Source organism: Hylobates moloch, unplaced genomic scaffold (genome assembly GCF_009828535.3).
Source record: "Hylobates moloch isolate HMO894 unplaced genomic scaffold, HMol_V3 SCAFFOLD_10, whole genome shotgun sequence".
Taxonomy (NCBI): domain Eukaryota; kingdom Metazoa; phylum Chordata; class Mammalia; order Primates; family Hylobatidae; genus Hylobates; species Hylobates moloch.
The window spans coordinates 33,798,468-33,815,581 of NW_026652285.1; the positions used below are offsets into that span (position 1 = coordinate 33,798,468).

General features: G+C 37.4%; 1 protein-coding gene across 5 annotated transcripts in view; it reads left to right on the forward strand.

Annotated features, from left to right (window-relative positions):
• The window catches only part of ZCCHC7 (zinc finger CCHC-type containing 7), a 238,751-nt gene that overhangs the window by 185,581 nt on the left and 36,056 nt on the right, over window positions 1-17,114 (forward strand). The gene's annotated exons all lie outside the window — the stretch shown is intronic.

Consider the following 17,114-nt stretch of genomic DNA (forward strand, 5'->3'; position numbering starts at 1 on the left):
CATATAACTAATTTGTCAGGCTTTGGAGGGAGTGTGGAAGTTTGTAATTAATGTGCAAGTTTATAACTGTCAGTCAGCATACCTAAAAGAATGTTTACTCTGTACTATATAGATTGATAGTCATGTCCCTTTTGTCACTGAACATGTATATAAAGCAGTGCTCTAAATATAGGGGTAAGGAGCCTACTGAATCAGGAGACAGCATCAAGAGATAGCATTAACAAATATTTTAAGTCCATTCTAGCCCTTTTTCTTTATGTACTTGCTAAATAAAGGCTGAATTTAAAGAGGTAATAAATAACATGTAAAATTTGTGTATTCATATTTATTTGTTTATTTATTTATTTATTTATTGAGACATAGTCTCACTCTGTCACCCAGGCTGGAGTGCAGTGGTGCAATCTCAGCTCATTGCAACCTCTGCCTCCCGGGTTCCAGCGATTCTCCTGCCTCAGCCTCCCGAGTAGCTGGGGCTGCAGGAGCACGCCAACACTCCTGGCTAATTTTTGTATTTTTAGTAGAGACGGGGGTTTCACCATATTGGCCAGGCTGGTCTCGAACTCTTGACCTTAGGTGATCTGCCTGCCTCAGCCTCCTAAAGTGCTGGGATTGCAGGCATGAGCCACTGCACCTGGCCTATTTGTGCATATTTAAATGAAAATATATGCACAATCAGCAGTTATATACAAATGTTTATCGGAAGCCTATTTTGATGCTTTTTTAATTTTTATTTTATTTATTTATTTATTTATTTATTTATTTATTTTGAGATGGAGTCTCGCTCTGTTGCCCAGGCTGGAGTGCAGTGGCGTGATCTCAGCTAACTGCAACCTCCAACTCCTGGGTTCAAGCGATTCTCCTGCCTCAGCCTCCCGAGTAGCTGGGATTACAGGCACGTGCCACCACACCTGGCTAATATTTTATTTTTAGTAGAGACGGGGTTTCACCACGTTGGCTGGGATGGTCTCGATCTCCTGACCTCATGATCCGCCGACCTCGACCTCCCAAAGTGCTGGGATTACAGGCGTGAACCACTGCACCCGACCTTTTTTTTTTTTTTTTGAGACAGGGTCTCGCTCTGTCACCCTGGCTAGAGTGCAGTGGCATGATCTTGGCTCACTGCAACCTCTGCCTCCCAGGTTCAAGTGATTCTTCTGCCTCAGCCTCCCGAAGTAGCTGGGATTACAGGCGCCCACCACCATGCCTGGCTAATTTTTGTATATTTAGTAGACGGCAGGGTTTCACCATGGTCAGGCTGGTCTCGAACTCCTGACCTCAGGTGATCCACCCACCTCAGCCTCCCAAAGTGCTAGGATTACAGGCGTGAGCCACCGCACCTGGCCTGATTCTTCTTATTAATGATTTTGCTGGTCTAAGAGTCTAAGGAAAGAAGGACAAGGCAGCCATTACTTTAAATTGCAGCATATTAAAAATGCTATTTTGGACACTATTTGCATTGTATTTTTGTAAATGTATATGGAGTTTAGTCATAATTTCAAAGACCAGAGGGCTGTTGAAATAAGCAAATACAGCTTTGATGTGGAATATGTAGTTTTCTACATTCAGTTTACCCTAACTCCTAATGAGTGTCTCATTAAGAGTCTTTCATTTTAGGTCTTAATTGTGTTTCTTACTACATAGTAACATATGTTTGTTTTATATTAACAGCTAATCAGTACAAAGTCATTTTTCATCCTCATACCTAAGTGGCAATTCTAATTGATTTAAGGGGTATTTATGAAAGGGGTATCTCTCATTCTCTTTTTTAAAGCATTACTTACCTATTTTTTAAAATAATAAAAGTACTTTAATATGTACTTCCCCAAAGTCATGATACGAAAGCAGAAACATTTTTCTAATTTTATTTATATTGAAATATACCTATAGTCTTTTTTTTTTACAGCCTTTTTTAATGCATGTCTGAAATACACCTATAGTCTTTTGCTCAATAAATTAGTATGGCTTTCTGTTGAAATGAATTTCAGATTAAAACAGATTAGAGTATGAGTGTTTGATATATATATGTATTTCTCATGTAAATAATATGACAATTATTTATTGTAATTCCACCAGCAAATTTATACTTAAATTGTTACCCATTTTTTAAACAAACAGTGGTGCATTTAATGTTTTGGTAAGTCATATTTTATAAATGGAATTGTGAAATTAAAAGACATGTACACTTATGTCTGGATAAGTATTGTCAAATTGCTCTTCTAAAAGATTATACCAATGTATCTACCTACTAGCAGTGTTAAGAGAAATGAGCAATGCACTCATCAACATTAAGTATTATCAGTCTTTAAAATTTTTGGCTAGTCAGACCAAAAAATGATATTTTTTTGTTTTAATTTGTATTTATTTGGTTATTAATAAAGTGGTATATGGTTAATTAATTTGAATACTCTATTCTCAAGGCTATATATAGAGATAGAAGTTGTCATTTCATTCCAAAGCACTTTAGTCTTATTTTTCAGTGTTTACCAAGTCTTAAAAATGATAAATCCTGAATTGTCCTAGCATTATGTTGTTGTCTGCATTAAGTTGTCAATTATAATTTTCTTAGCAAGATTTTCTAGTTTGGCAGTTATCTTTAATAGCATCTGTTTTTTTACTGTTTTCTTCCAAAGAGCTCTGACAAATATGGTCTTACTTTTGCCTGGGATAAAGAAGGGAGTAAGACATCATAGGCAATTTTTTAAAAACAAGAAACTATACTACAGAACAGTTAAAAATTACTTGTAAAATGTTGTATAATCATCTGTGAGTGTGAATTCTATAGGCCATTCCTCTTAACTTCTTAAATTTGGCCTCTAATATATGTTAAATTATTATCTAAAATGAGAATTAATAATCCCAATGAATGTAAGTTTTTTTAAATAAGGTTAAAATCATGATATGCTCCTGTAATATCAGCTGCTCAGGAGGCTAATACAGGAGGATCTCTTAATCCCAGGAGTTTAAAACCTGGTGGCTCACACTTGTAATCCTAGCACTTTGGGGGGCTGAGGCAGGTGGATCACGAGGTCAAGAGATCGAGACCATCCTGGCCAACATGGTGTGAAACCCTGTCTTTACTAAAAATACAAAAATTAGCTGGGCGTGGTGGTGCACACCTGTAGTCCCAGCTACTCGGGAGGCTGAAGCAGGAGAATCACTTGAACCTGGGAGGCAGAGGTTGCAGTGAGCCGAGATCATGCCACTGCACTCCAGCCTGGCAACAGAGTGACTCTGTCTCCAAAAAAAAAAAAAAAAAAAAAAACAGCCCGGACAACATAGTGAGAGCCCATCTCAAAAAATAAAATAAAATACGGTTAGGCTGTGACCAGCTTCAGAGAAGGCAGTACTCTTTTCCCCATATCTACCGGTATCTACTATTTTTGTTGTAATTACATGGTGAAGGTTCTGGAAGCTGGTCTTTGTAGCCTACACACCTGGTGTAGGATTCCCTTGCAGCCCAGTCAAGCCTGGGCTCTACTGGCTCCTTGTGGCAAGGCTCATAGTCCTTCCACCACCCCAGAAACTTCATGAGAATTCACATGGAAGCTGAGTCATTCTGGTCCCATGTTGTTGGAACTGTACATGCTTTAGGTCTGTCTTGAAACCTGGGCCTCCACAGAAAATTTGTTTCCTCTGCAGCCCTATCAAATGCTTGCTGCTCATCTTCCATGACCCTGAATTAAGGGATGATATCAGCCTCTTTCTCACATGCCATGGCTGCTTTTAAGTCATTACTCAACCCTTTTTATATAAATACCTTTGGCTTATTTAAGGCTTATACCCTCTAGCAATACTATCCTCTACCTTTGTTGGTCATTTTCATCTTCCCACCTGCTGGACTTTCTGCTCATTCACAGAGGATTTCTGAAACCCTGAGTAACTGTAGATGTTCTAACCTTTTATAAATTGATGATATCGAGAAACTTCCAAGGCTGGGCGCGGTGGCTCATGCCTGTTACCCAGCACTTTGGGAGGCCGAGGTAGGCTGATCACTTGAGGCCACAAGTTTGAGGCCAGCCTGGCCAACATGGCAAAACCCCATCCCTACTAAAAATACAAAAGTTAGCTGAGTGTGGTGGTGCACACCTGTAATTCCAGCTACTGGGAAGGCTGAGGCATGAGAATTGCTAGAACCCAGGACGCAGAGGTTTCAGTGAGCCGAGATTGCACCACTGCACTCTAGCTTGGGCAACAGAGTGAGACTGTTTCCAAAAAAAAAAAAAAAAGGAAAGAAACTTGCCCTTTTACTTTATATATTCCCATAGTCACACGCCTAGACCTCTGTTTGGCCAGATTACCAGATATATGTATGCAAAGAGAATTTGTAGTGAAAACTGTCGAGTCATATTCAAATCCTTTCTGTAATGAAAAGCTTTTTCCTAAAATCTGTTGGAAATTGCTCATTGGTTAACTACTACTGTAAAAATATTTGGTTGAAATTCCAGAGTTTTATGAGGTGAAGGATAAAAAGATGGCTCAAGGCCTACTAAAGTCAACCTGCATCATTAGTCCCTTTCAGAAGACAAGAACTTGGAGTGTGGAAAGAATCCTGTTTCTGAATCTGCTATAGTTTCTCTCCTCACTTGCCAACAATTTTTAAATATACAGAGAATTTTTAAATATCTGTATACATGTAGCTTGCACACAGAGTCCTATTCTGTGAGCTATCTCTGACATTTCCAAGATAACAACAGCCATACATAACTGTGTGTTTACTGTGCTGGAAGAGTGTTTCATTCACCACTATGCCCTTAGCATATAGTAGGTGTTCAGTAGATTTAATCCTCATGAGCAGGATATGAAGTATAGGTACTATTTATTACTCCTATTTTACAAACTAAAAACTGAGACACTACAAGGTTAATAAGTCTAAGGTCAAAAAGCTAAAATGATGCTATACTTTATGAATATATGTGGAGAAAGCTTACATGTTGGCAATCTAGGAATCATCAGTTTATCTCCTACTCAGAGGATCTCTCAACTTTCTTTCTTAAATAGCAGATATTATAGCTCTAATAAGCAACTTTAATATAACACTCATGACATTGGGGCAACATTGTGAGACTCCCACTCTTTACGAAAAAAAATTTAAAAATTAGCCAGGCAGGGTGGCACACACTTGTAGTCCCAGCTACTCGGGAGGCTGAGATGGCAGGATTGCTTGAGCCCAGGAGATCAAGGCTGCAGTGAGCTGTGATCACATCACTGCACTCCAGCCTGGGTGACAGAGTAAGATTCTCTCTCTTTAAAAAAAAAAAAATCAATATATTATAAAACACATGAAGAAAAATATTTTCCAAACAAAAATAAATTTTACCTTAGGTTTTCAGTACTTTAAAAAACCCCTGGGGATCAAGAAAGCAGTATAGGATGTTGATTTTCAGACACAGAGCCAATTCTGTGATACCATAGAGCTTTACTGCTCACAAGAGACCATTGCAGCTTCAGCAGTCTTTATTAATTGTTCAGATTGCCATCCTTTTTTATTAAAGCATAATGACTAAGTTAGTCAGTGTCAGATATAATCAAAACCCAAACCTCCTAAATTTTCTCCCTTTATTCGGCAATTTTTTCTCAAATTCCCTGCTCAGTGTGTTATCCCAGTCCATGCTAAATAACTGTTAAAGTCTGATTTTTTAATACAGTGGGAGAAAATAATTCATAGAACATATTTCACTTGATTCCTTTATTTATTTTTATTTTTATTTTTGAAACAGAGTCTCACTCTGCCGCCCAGTGTGCAGAGGTGTGATCTCAGCTCACTGCAACCTCTGCCTCCCAGATTCGAGCAATTCTCCTGCCTCAGCCTCCCAAGTAGCTGGGATTACAGGCATGAGCCACAACACCCGGCTCATTTTTGTATTTAATAGAGGTGTGGTTTCACTATGTTGGCCAGGCTGATGTCGAACTCCTGACCTCAGGTGATCTGCCCGCCTTGGCCTCCCACAGCGCTGGAGTTAACAGGCGTGAGCTACCACAGGCGTGAGCTACCGCGCCCGGCCTTTTTGCTTTTTTGATGCTAGAAAAATGCTCCCGTATCATCCATATACTACAATATTTTTCACGGTGCAAAAGTTTATTTTAAGGAGAACTCAGTATAAACTGTGTAGTATTTAACATACATGTGAGTGCTCAGTGATGTTTTTTCAATAAATATATATGTAAAATTGAAAACTAATGTATTTTATTTAAATTTTTATTAAACTTGGAGATTTCCAGCAGGAAATATAAAGCGTCTAGTACAAATCATTTCATACTTGTCAAATCCAGAATGGAGAGTTACTAGAGCATTATTTTTGTAAAGGTAATTATTTAAGAAACAGGTATTTATTTTATTTTTAGTGTACTCCAAGGAGCACTGAGTAGTATTCATATGATTTCCTCCCCTTATCCTTTCCACAGTCTTACTCAGATATGACTGGCCAGAAATAAGAATGGCTGAAACATATTATTGAGCTGAATAACTAAGCCAAGATTTGAATTTAAAGACTTGCTTAATTCACATATTTTGTGTAATGGCAGTTCTACCTTTATTCAAAAACATCTCCAGTGTTCTACCACCCAAATACACTTTCTACCTTTGTTCATTTAGCAAAAATTTGCTGGTTGCCTCTTATATGCCAGACAGTATTCCAAGTACTAGGGGAAAAAAAGATGAATAAAACATGATCCCTGCCCTTGAGGAACTCAAGGCAGAGTATAATAGGAAAGGTGGGTGTGTTAAGAACAGTATAAAGTGTAATGTCAAAGTACATCAGGGTGGTGATAAATAAAAGAGTCTTAGAAGTTTAGAGAAGACTCTAAACTTAGTGACTTGCAGATGATGTATACCTAGAAAATGTAGAAAGTGTGACATAGACGTAAGAAGGGAGCCAAGTAACTGTGTCATTTTATTTTGAGATAATTATAGATTCACATGCAGTTTTAAGAAATAATATAGAGGGCTGGGCACAGTGGCTCAGGCCAGTAACCACAACCAAGCCCTTTGGGAGGCCAAATCTGGAGGACTGCCTGAGGCCAGCAGTTTGAGACCAGCCTACGCAATATAGTGAGACCCTATATCTACAAAAAAAACATGTTTTTTAAGAAATGATAAAATTAAGATTCAGATAGCAAATAATCATGAACAAGCTAATTTCCCTGCTGAACTTATTTGAAGAGAAACCACTGATATATTCAGATCTGCTTAATGAAAATGAGAATGCATAAATAAGAATAAATAATTACAAATTAAAATGCCACCTCCCCAACAAAGTAACTTGGATGTATAAAATCACAATGTGAGGAAGGAATGAAAGGCAAAAGAAAAACTCATCTCTGAAAAAACTGAAACACTAGAAATATATTATTGCGATAGATTGATACGTACTTTCAGATAAATATGTAGTTCTGCTGACAGTGTGCATTACACCTACCTTTGGAAATAAAGAGGAAAATGAGACTTTGGTTAGATATATGTACTTTGTTCCACCCACTTTTCTCAACATTTTAATGTTATTTATAGGTAATATTGGAGCAAGAGGGCAGGCTGCAATTGATTGATTGTCTTACAAAATTGTTGTATAGGCTTACCAAATGTTTATTTAACTGAGAGATCAGATTACTTCAAGAAAGTTAAGTAGATTTCTATACTTGAAGGTCTCCTCCTATCCTCTTGATGTACATAAAAGTCATGATAATGTTAGTGAAAATTGCATACGTGTTCATTGTTCAGGGAGTAAATCCCAAAATCAGGAATTAGTAATTTATTGGAACTGTTACCAAGCCACCTAATAAATGAATATCTGGAATTTTCACGGTTGCAAATGTATGTGACCTTATGTAAATAATTATGTTCTACATTTTAAACTTGAAGGCATATGATACAGTTTGGCTCAATGTCCCCACTCAAATCTCAAGTTGAATTGTAATTCCCAATATTGAGGGAGGGACCTGGTGGGAGGTGATTGGATCATGGGGGCAGATTTCCCCCATGCTGTTCTTGCAGTAGTAAGTTCTCATGAGATTTGATGGTTTAAAAGTGTAGGGCACCCTGCCCCTCATTTGCTCTCTTTCTCTCCTGCCAACGTGAAGGTGCTTGCTTCCCCTTCAACTTCCACCATGATTGTAAGTGTACTGAGGCCTCCTCAGCCATGCTTCCTGTTAAGCCTGTGGAACTTGAGTCAGTTAAACCTCTTTTCTTCATAAATTACCCCAGTGTTAGGTAATTCTTTAGAGTAATGTCAAAATGGACTAATACAGTGTATAACTTAGCACATTTAAAGTTTGAAGGAGAAACCAGTTCTTATTTTAAATTGTACTAAATGGTTTCCTTTGTAGTCATTTCTAAGTAACCTGAAAATTCCTCCAATCTTTTCAACTCTCTGTATAGTACATACCTCCTTGGCTAGTATTAGTCACTTTGAGTGGACTTGGCAGCTTACTAGCAAGCTTATCTTGTCTTTATAGAAAATGTAAGAATAAGTGTGTAGAAGATAGAGATAATTCCCATTCTGCAGACCCTTACCTTTCATCAAAGGAAGGGAAAGATTGTCTCCTTCTAGCCTGCCTTTATAAACTTTACAAGCTCTCAACATTAAAGGATAAATAAACTTTAGTTTTTCACTGAGAATCTTACGGCACTGAGGAATGGACTGACTTACTCTTCAGTCCAATCCACATTTGGGAAGACACGGATCTCTGATATATAAAGCAGAAGGCCACTAAGAATTTTGTTAAATTTCAAACTTATATGCCACACCTTTTTAAAACTAAATCTAGGCATAAAAGTCCATGTAGACTTGTATTTTACTATTAAATCCACTAATACAAACAAATTCTGGGACATAATTATCTGAGTTATGAATTGAGAGTGAAAATAAGGTCCTCATTAATAACCCTAAGGCTAAAAGATTCACTAAATCTTACAGAATAAGGTCAGTGCTGCTGACCTTTATAGATCCCTGGATGTGGTGGGAGTTGCCTATAGTCCTAGTACGTGGGAGGATGAGGCAGGAAGATCACTTGAGCAAAGGAGTTCAAGTCCAACCTAGGCAACATAGCAAGACCCGATCTCTTAAAAAAAAAAAAAAAAAAAAAGGTATACATTCCAGACAGCTTTCTGATTGGGTTTTGAAAATCTCCCTCAAATTACACAGCAGTGAAGCAATGTACACAACTGGGAAAGCTTTTTAACCTCTAAAACTATTCAAAGACTTACTTATAGGGATCTGTTTGCCAGCATACTAATCAATTCTATGTATGATTTTGTTGTACTAATCAATCCTATGTATGATCTGGTCAAACCCAATATGCAGTTATTCATCTTGAAAAACAGCTGTTTTCTTCAGTTGTCTACTAGTTAAAATAATTAGGCATGTCATCTGAAAGGTACACACAGTTCGTCTTGAAAACTTACAAATGCCTGTAGAATGATTATATTTCAGTTAAAAAAAAAACAAAATGAGCTCTGCATAATCTACATGTATATGTTTGTGTGTGTATATATATACATATATAAACAATGATAAATGGGATAAAGTGTACATACCAGGCTCTTAACATTGCTTTTCCTCATCAGACTTGGAATGGGTTAGAAAAGAGGGCTGAGAAACACAATTAGCTTTCCTTTATTTGTATTTTTATTGTATTGTTTCATTTGTTTTAAAAAGAGAGAGTAAAAAGATAATTATGCAGGATTTCAGTTTAATAGTAGTAAGCGTGATCTTCATTTGTTGTAAGCCATTCTAATTGTTGACTTGATAAAAAATCATCATAAAAGCAATACTAAACTACTTTGAGAAGTTGAAGAAACTCAAGCAAATTAGATAATAATAAATATTATGAGCTAATTGGCCTTTTAGTTATAGAACATAAAAATAATTCTCTCTGTAATCATGGATATTAAAGGAAAAATATACATCCTAAGAACACTAATCATTACAGTGAGGTAGTTTCAGATATAAAGGAAGACATGGTTCAATTTTTAAATTATTTCATCAATGTTATCTAAACTTTTACTTTTTTAAGCCCATTATATTTTAGACAGGAACCAGTTCTAATGTAACAGGAAAAAATTCTGAAGTAAGCTACAGGGTCTCAATATTAAACCTTTCTCTCTCACCCTCTCATCCCTGGTTTAGGGATGCTTATATAGAACTTTTACCTATAGGTAAATGCAAAATAAAGGTAAAAGTTCTATATAAGCATCCCTAAACCAGGGAAGGTAGTAGTGGGTAGCAAGGGTGATGAACTGGTTCCTGTCTAAAATATAATGGGCTTAAAAAAGTAAAAATTTAGAATAACACTGGATGAAATAATTTAAAAATTGAGCCATGTCTTCCTCTGTCTCGGAAAAAAAAGGGGGTTCCTTTTTGTTTGTTTTTTGTTTTTGAGACAGAGTCTCACTCTCTTGCCAGACTGGAGTGCAGTGGCGCTGGAGTGCAGTGGCGCAATCTTGGCTCACTGCAACTTCCATCTCCTGGGTTCAAGTGATTCTCCTGCCTCGCCTCCCAAGTACCTGGGACTACAGGCACGCACTACCACGCCCAGCTGCTTTTTGTATTTTTAATACAGATGGGGTTTCGCCATGTTGTCCAGGCTGGTCTCGAACACCTAACCTCAAGTGATCTGCCCGCCTCAGCCTCCCAAAGCTCTGGGATTACAGGCATGAGCCAATGTGTGCAGTCAAGAATCTTATTCTTGTAACAATCTGGCACAATGGAAGGGTCTTTTAATGGTATAAATAACGATATCCAGTGTTTAAAACAGCTCTTCACAGGTCTCTGTAATTGTAACTCTCTCCCTGTTCTTAACAAACCAAAACTTGATCGTCTCTCAAGTTTTCCATAAATGAGTTGATCAGAGATCTATGCAGTGCTTGGCAAATACCACCTGAGCTGCCAGTACTGGCGGAATTCCACATAAGCCTCTTTTTTTTTTTTTAATACACCGATAGAAAAAAAATTTGCAGGCATATATAAAGAATTGGTAGATCAAAAGAAAAGAATCAGAGATGTCTCCAAATGAAATGAATTATTTGTAGAAAATAGGAAACTTGAGAAAATCCTAACTCATTCTTCACAGATAGTGTGAATAGAGAAGATAGACGAAAAGCACTGCTGAGCAAAATGATGAAGAAAATTATGGACAAAATAGTTCACACTCAATTTGAGTGAGAAAAAGACCCATAGTGAAATTTCTGAATGTCAAACAAAAATTATGCTAATATCCAGAGAGAAAAACACACAAATCAGATTCACATCAGACTTGTCCTGTATAGTACTAAATGCCAAAAAGTAATGGAGAAATCTCTAAAGGCTAGAAGATTTTGAGGAAAAAAGATGTTACAATCTGTTGCTCATTTGTGAATTTAAGGGAAAAGTCAGAGAAAAAAATTAGCAACAATGAACAGTGAAACCAAGAAAGCCTAGAATATGTGTCTGAATACTTCTCGATAATCTGTTTTTTAACTTAATATAAGTATTTCCTGGGTGCAGTGGCACCTGCCTGTAGTTCCAGCTACTCAGGAGGCTGAGGCAGGAGAATTGCTTGAGGTCAGAAGTTCAAGACCAGCCCAGGCAACATGGTGAGAGTTCATCTCAAAAAAAGACAGAAAAATATAAATATTAGAGCAAATTTTATTTTTAAAATTATAGTAATGTGGATTATAGGTAATTTCAATAAAATAAAAGGTTATTTGTTTCAATAATCAGAAGAAAAATAAGTGAGACAAAGTATATATATACTACAAAGTGAGACGTAGTATAACATTATGGGAGAAAATGGGAGCAAGAAAGTATAAAAAACAAAAAGCATAAAGAATGAGAAAAATCAGACCAAATACATCAATTATAACAATAAACATTTTCATAGTAGATTGAACACTCTTATAGATTTAACTACCTCCCCCACTCCCCCCGGTCCCCCCAAAAAAGCCTGTTTATCCAAAGAGACCTTTAACAAAATTAAATGGCAGATCATGGTTTGGGAAAGATTTTTGTAATATGTATGATGGCACAATTATCTGTAATATATAAAAAGCTCTTACAAATCAATATGAAGAAAGGAAAATAATAATACCCAATATTAGGGAAGCTGTACTATTAAAGCACATTTGGATGGGCTTTCTGGAATTCAGTGATGTATGGTTGCAAAGATATAGCTATAAGAATGTTTATATCAAAGTTGTTAATAATAATGAATACTAGATGCAACCCAAATATTTGACGAGGAGGATGACTTACCTTACAATATAGTCATATAACGGAATTTATTCAGCCGTTTCAAAAATGATATAAAAGGCCGGGCGCAGTGGATCACCTGAGGTCAAGAGTTCGAAATCAGCCTGGACAACATGGTGAAACCCCATCTGTACTAAAAATACAAAAATTAGCTGGGCATGGTGGTGGGCTCTGTAATCCCAACTACTTGGGAGGCTGAGGCAGGAGAATCGCTTGAAACTGGGAGGCAGAGGTTGCAGTGAGCCAAGATTGCACCATTGCACTGTAGCCTGGACAAGAAGAACAAAACTCCATCTCAAAAAATATATATATTTTATATATATATATAAATGATATTGAAATATAAATAAGTTACTAGTACATTAAGTAAAACAGATTACAAAACAGTATGTGAAGTATAATTTGACTTCTATATATGTATGTGTGTGTGTGTGTGTGTTTATATATGTAGATTTGCATAGAAAAAAGTTTGAGTGGGCCCTGTGTGGTGGCTCACACCTGTAATCCCAGCACTTTGGGAGGCCAAGGCGGGCAGATCACTTAAGGTCAGAAGTTCAAGACCAGCCTGGCCAACATGTTGAAACCCTGTCTCTCCTAAAAATACAAAAATTAGCCAGGCATGGCAGCGCACACCTATAATCCCTGCTACTTGGGAGGCTGAGGCGGGAGAATCTGAAGTGGGAGAATTACAAGTCAGAGAATCACTTGAACCCAGGAGGTGGATGTTGCAGTGAGCCAAGATCGCATCACTGCACTCCAGCCTGGGCAACAGAGCAAGACTCTGTCTCAAAAAAAAAAAAAAAAAAAAAAAAAACTTTGGAGTAAAATATTCCAAAATATTTGCTCTTGTTATGTCAGGAATTATAGATGTTTTATTGTTTTTTGCTTTTTGTTTCTATTGATCTTTATTTGCTAGTTTTATATTAGTCATTCTAATAGATGTATACTATGTATCATATTGTAGTTTTAGTTAGCATTTTCTAATGGCTAATAATGTTGAATATCCTTTCATGCACGCACTTACCATCCTTCTTTCTTCTTTGGTGAAATATTAACATCCCTTCCTAATTTTTAATGAGAGTGTTAATTTTCTTCTTATTGGCTGTTGATAGTTCTATCTGTATTTGGATATAAGTCTTCAGTTGGGTATGTGATTTCAAAATATTTTTGCTAGTCCATAGTTTGTCTTCTTATTTTCTTGACAGTTCTCAGGCAAAGCAGAAGTTTTTAAATTTAATGAAGTCTAACTTACAAATTTGAACTCTTTACCCAACCCTAGATCACAAAGTTTTTTGTTTTTGTTTTTTGAGACAGGGTCTCACTCTGTCCCCCAGGCTGGAGTGTAGTGGTGCAATCTCGGCTCACTGCAACCTCCACCTCCCAGGCTCAAGTGATCCCACCACCTCAGCCTCCTGAGTTGTTGGGACGACAGGCACATGCCACCATGCTCGTCTGACTTTTGTATTTTTTGTAGAAATGAGGTTTCGTTTTGTTGCCCAGGCTGGTCTTGAACTCATGGACTCAATCGATCTGCCTACCTTGGCCTCAAGTGCTGGTATTATAGGCATGAGCCACCATGGCCAGCCAGAAGATTTTCTCCTGTGTATTCTTTCAGATGTTTCTACTTTTATTTATAGATCTGTTATTTATTTTGAGTTAAACTTTGTATAATATGAGGTTTAGATCAAGGTTCATTTTGTTTACGTATGGTTGACCAACTGTTCTAACACTATTGTCGAAAAGGCTTTCCATTCTCAACTGAATTGATTTTACATCTTTGTCAAAGGTCAATTGGCCATATTTACATGGATTGATTCCTGTGCTCTATTTTGTTGCACTGATGTATGTATATGTCTTGTTGCCAATGCCATATGGTCTTGATTACTATAGTTTTATACTAAGTCTTAAAATACATAGCAAGATTTCTTAAACTTTTGTTTTTGTTTTGTTTTTGAGACCAAGTCTCACTCTGTTGCCCAGGCTAGAGTGCAGTGGCACCGTGTTGGCTCACTGCAACCTCCATCTCCTGGGTTCAAGCAATTCTCCTGTCTCAGCCTCCCGAGTAGCTGGGATCACAGGCACCCACCACCACACTTGGCTTATTTTTATATTTTTGGTAGAGACAGGGTTTCACCATGTTGGCCAGGCTGGTCTCGAACTCCTAACCTCAGGTGATCCGCCAACCTTGGCCTCCCAAAGTGCTGGAATTAGAGGCGTGAGCCACTGCACCTGGCCAACTTTGGTTATTTTTTACAAAATAACTTTTGCTGTTCTAATTCCTTTCCCCCGTCATATAAATTCTAGAATCACCTTGTCTATACTTCAACAGTTTCTGATAGGATTTTGATTACAGTTGTGTTCCAGTCTATAGACTACTGTAGGGAGCGTTGACTCCACTGTATTGAGTCTTCCAATCCATGAATATGGTATGACTCTTTGTTTATTTAGAATTCCTTTAGCCTCCATTATCAGATTTTTGTAGTTTTAACTATACATGTTCTCTACATAGTTAGATTCATGTGTATTTAAGTTGTAAGCATTTTGCCTTTCTTGGAATTATAGAAAAAGGTATTGTCTTACTACAGCATCAGACCTAAGGATGATTATTTGTGTATCTGACATATGCTGGATGCTATCAACATCTTGGGAGAAGAGGAAAAGATAATTTCCCCAAGAGCATTCCGTGAGATTTAGAACTGGATGGCAGGGCATGATTGTACATAGGAGTTTAATGTAGTTAACTAAGGTGAATTAGGATTGGTTTTGGTGGTTTTAAACAATTTGCTCTATTAAGTATTTGTTATTTATGATGGACTTTATATAATTGGGTTTTTTTTTTTTTTTTTTTTTTTTGAGACAGAGTCTCACTCTGTTGCCCAGGCTGGAGTGCAGTGGCGTAGTCCTGGCTCACTGCAACCTCTGCCTCCTGGGTTCAAGAGATTCTCCTGCCTCAGCCTCCCAAGTAGCTGGGACTACATGCACGTGCCACCACACCCGGCTAATTTTTTGTATTTTTAGTAGATACAGGGTTTCATCGTGTTAGCCAGGATGGTCTCGATCTCCTGACCTCGTGATCTTCCCACCTCGGCCTCCCAAAGTGCTGGGATTACAGGCATGAGCCACCACGCCCGGCTACGTTTTTTTCTTTTTCTTTTTAAGTAGAGGTGGGGTCTCGCTGTTACCCACACTGGTCTCAAACTCCTGGCCTGAAGTGATCCTCCCACCTCAGTCTCCCAAAGTGCTGGGATTACAGAAATGAACCACTGTTCCTGGCCAACAATTGGTTTATAAGTAAAGTTCTAAACTTTCACTTTAAAATTATTTTACCAGGCTGGGTGCCATGGCTTATTCCTGTAATTTCAGCCTTTGGGAGGCCAAGGTGAAAAGATCGCCTGGGGCCAGGAGTTTGAGACCAGCCTAGGCACCATACTGAGACTCCATCTCTACAAAAAGTGAAAAATTAGCCAAGCACTGTGGTCCATGCCTGTAGTCCTAACTACTCTGGAGGCTGAGGTCGGAGAATCCTGCTTGAGCCCAGGAGATCAGGGCTGCAGTGAGCTATGATTACACCACTGCATTCTAGCCTGCGCAACAGAGTAAGACTCTGTCTCTAAATAAATAAATTAAAATAAAATAAAATAAAGTGAAACTAATTTACCTTTAGTTTACCTCTTTTGAGTCTAGTTTAAAACTTCTGGTTCCTTCTAGTATACTTAAAGAAACAGTATAGTATAGAACCTTTGCAGACTTAGTTTACAATTTTCTCAGGATGTCAGCGCTCAGATTTCATTATTCCAATACCAAAGGGACAATGAAATCACTCATGGCAGTTGTAATGGAGGGATGCCATCAACATAAGTTTTCATTTTTGTTTTTCAGGGGATTTTTTTGTTTTTTAAGAAATGGGATATCTGAGTGAGCTGAAAGTTATGAAGACAGGAACTCAGAAAGAGTTAAGGTACTAGAAAGCAGGAAGTAAGACCTCTCTTCCATCCATCGTGCACATGGACTATGTATTCACTACCAAACCAGTTAGATGGTTCCCAGAATTATAGGAATCTACATCTACATGTTCTTCTCCCTGGTTTCCACTTACCCAGCCCTCAGGTCTGGTTTGAAGGTAATGAATTATCTCACTTGGTTGTTAACAGTCAGTTGCAGATGGAACTTCTTGTTCTACTCCTTCCCCCTTTCGCACTATTACACTTGACTAATCTTAAAACCCCCCCAAAAGAGGAGGAAAGGCTAGTAAGGAAGCTGGGGCCATTATTGATTAAGCATAGAAAAAAGGAATCTATAAGTTTGAGTTGAATTAAAGAAAGTTGTCTCAACTTTCAGAATAGTGTACTTTTCTTTTTCATCAATGACCAAGATATTTTAAGATTTTTGTATTCCAGAATTTTAATATAAAATACAACATCAGGATTATCTGATCCAGTATTTTTTCTGTTTTTTTTTTTAACAGCTATAAACATTGAGTAGACTTCAGCTGAATGTAAAAATAGGTAAATTGCACATAGTAGATGCTTATTGATGTTTCTGATTTTTTTTTAAGAAGGTGGCCACAAACAGCTGTAGTCTAATAAAATCTGTATTTTATTCATTTTGTTCATTTTTAAATTTTTTCCTCTATTACGTCTTTATCAACAGCTCACCTAAACTGAGTTTCTTCTAGGTTTGGGCACATCCAAGAGTTGACCTTGGTACAGTAGATTCATTTATTTCAGCTACTTTATTGATGCCAATATTTCCATTATTTATTTCTGCATCAGCAGTATGGGGAGTGCCAAATTGATGTTGTCATACAATAATTAATACAGTGGAGCACTTGCTATATGTCAGGCATTGCTTTAAAGACTTTATACTTAACCCCTTAAATATCACAACAGTCCT